At 43.9% G+C, this 2,958-nt stretch overlaps 1 non-coding gene across 1 annotated transcript; it reads right to left on the reverse strand.

Annotated features, from left to right (window-relative positions):
* Positions 1-2,508: 2,508 nt before the first annotated feature.
* Positions 2,509-2,615, reverse strand: LOC112915086 (U6 spliceosomal RNA). The gene has a single exon (XR_003233985.1). It is a non-coding gene; the product is annotated as a U6 spliceosomal RNA (small nuclear RNA).
* Positions 2,616-2,958: the final 343 nt, after the last annotated feature.

Genomic DNA, 2,958 nt, shown 5'->3' on the forward strand with positions numbered 1-2,958 from the left:
TTGTAAGTGTTCACTGGGGTGTCGTGTAAAGGGGGGATGTCCTCTCAGGTGTGGGCGTTGGGGGGCCTTCACGCTGGGCGATATGTGACAGAAGACCTTACACGTGAGAACCGTGAGAAGCCATGGCAAGGCCTGGGGGAGCACTGTTCCCCGGGCTCAGAGCCTGCCGGCGCCCTCGTTGAATATTGTTGATTGGACCAGAGACGCCTCACTGTCTCTCATCGACTCCTTTGTGGTCTTCTTCTCTCTTGGGGAGTTTCTGGGACATTTTCTCACAGAGATCCTTAGTTCTCAGTGAGAGGAATGGACCCGCAAGTCATCTCCACACCTGACGTGGGTCTCCAACCCACAACCCCAGGATCAAGGGGTACCGTGTGCCAGGCCCTGCACCAACCTCTCTCTTTAGAACCAGAGCAAAAACTCTTTTCCGCAGCCCAGTGTTGATTCCTTGGTGCTGGGAAGGTAGCAGCTGCCATCTGTTGCCCCTGGAAACAGCCGAGGGGCATCCAGGGACTTACCCTGGGGTGGATTTCAGCCAATCCCAAGATTCAGTGCTTCTCATTAGATTCTTCTACAGTAAAATGTGCATAGAGCTGCAACTTTTAATGATGCTCTTCTGTGCCACCGGACCCTTAACACCCAGACATTCGTCCCATCCCCCTGCTTCTCAGTCTTTTCCACGGGAGATCTGGGTATTTACTACATCTAATCACGTGGAAGAGATGCGCCTAGCTCCCATTTCATAGCTGGGAAAACTGAGACATAGGGAGGTGAAGGCCAAAGGTCACGGTGCCTTGAATTCCCCGAGAGAGCGACGCCCGCCCTCCTGCTAGCGGAGCGGGGCCGGGGCTGCCCGGAGCTGGCCACACAGGTCCTCCCCGTTTATTTACCACCTGCTCTAGAAGACACCTCGCAGGCTGCACAGTCTCAGATGTGGAGAAGGAAAAGGATAACCCCGTGAAGTCGGCATTTTCATTTCCTTTCCTTTTTTTCTGATATGCAAAATTTTAACACTTTGTTTTTTTTAAACAAAGTAACCTGTGCTTATTATACAAACTTAAACAATCACAGAGTATCATGTAAACATAATAAAATCTACGATTCCTTTCAATTTTATACTTCCACAAGTAAACCAATGTTAAAATAAGTGTGTATTGTTCCACACCTATTATCTATCCTTTTAGGAATAAATACATACACACAGACTTTGTGAATATGTAGGTGTGTGTTTGAACATATGTACACGGGCACCCCTCTCTCTTGATGCTCTCCTTTTGTTCCTTCATTTGCTCCTTCTTTCCTTCTTTCCCCTCCCTCCCTCCTTTCCTGGTTCCTATCCTCACTATGTTATGTATAGATCTCCTAATGTACTCTTTTCACTTAACAAAATGTGGTTGAGATTCCTTGAAGTTAATAGTTTGCCATCTTGGCTATGTGTCGGAAACGCCTGGGAGCTTTAAGAGTACTACTGGGTCCGACCCCCAAAGATCTGAGTTCATTGTCGTGGGTGAGCCCTGGGCAGCAGAATCCACAGCCAGACCTGCAGGTGGTTTTTTTTTTTTTTTCCTGCAGGTGGTTCTAATGTGCAGCCACCTGGACAGTGCGGCGTATGCACACATGCAGCTCGTGCTTGCTCATGGCTATGTAATATTCCAAATTGTGGCTGTACTAAAATGTATTTACTTATTTCTCTATTAATAAACAATTTAGGGCAGCCCGGGTGGCTCAGCAGTTTAGCGCCGCCTTCAGCCCAGGGCCTGATCCTGGAGACCCGGGATCGAGTCCCACGTCGGGCTCCCCGCATGGAGCCTGCTTTTCCCTCTGCCTGTGTCTCTGCCTCTCTCTCTCTCTCTCTGTGTCTCTCATGAATAAATAAATAAAATCGTAAAGAAAAAATAAACGATTTATTTCCCATTCCTAGTTTTGCTAAAAATGCTTCAATAAAGATTTATCCTTAATTATGGATTCCTTTATTTCTAGAAATACAGCCCTAGAAGTGGGCCCCTTGGTTAGAGGGAGGGCCATTTAGGATTTTGATAGGTGCTGCTAGATTATTTCACCAAAACGCCTTTTTAAAAAAAGATTTATATATATTTCTCTATATATTTCTCTATAGAAATATATTTAATATATATACTTAATATATTTAATATATATACTTTATATATTATATATATTTCTAAGAGACGCAGAGACACAGGCAGAGGGAGAAGCAGGCTCCATGCAGGGAGCCCAACGTGGGACTTGATCCCGGGGCTCCAGGATCACGCCATGGGCTGAAGGTAGATTAATGCTCCATCGCTGAGTCCCCCAGGTGTCCTGAAGGCTCAGTTTTTTATATCTTTGCCGATCCAATGAGACAAAAACATTTTGTTTAACCCACTACTGAAGTTGAGAATCTTTTTATTCATACTTATTTGTCATTTTTATTTCTTTTTCCGTGACTTGCCCTTTCACACTTTTTGCCCTTATTTGATTGTTATTTGTCCTTTCTTGTCATATATTTTTTAAAATATGGGATGCCTCACGACTTTGCATGTCATTCTTGCACAGGGGCCATGCCAATCTTCTCTGGATTGTTCCAATTTTAGTATATGTGCTGCCGAAGCGAGCACCTTCCTTGTCATATTTGAAGAGCCCTTTCAGTAATAGGACTATTATCCTTTTTTGGTCATATATGTTGCAATATTTTCTTCTAGTCTACCTTTTGCATTTTGATAATTTATATGGCACTGAATATATTTTAAAATGTTGAGAATGCACAAAAAATTTTTATCTCATTTTATTCTTCATAACATTTCAATAATTTTTTCATATCGGCAGTCCTTTATTATTACTGTTCCTAATAGCTGTGTGTAATTCTATTCGATTTCCACTATATTCATTCAAAGTTGCAGGGGATCCCTGGGTGGCTCAGCGGTTTAGCATCGCCTTCAGCCCAGGACGTGATCCTGGAGA

Source organism: Vulpes vulpes, chromosome 10 (assembly GCF_048418805.1).
Source record: "Vulpes vulpes isolate BD-2025 chromosome 10, VulVul3, whole genome shotgun sequence".
In the NCBI taxonomy this organism is placed as follows: domain Eukaryota; kingdom Metazoa; phylum Chordata; class Mammalia; order Carnivora; family Canidae; genus Vulpes; species Vulpes vulpes.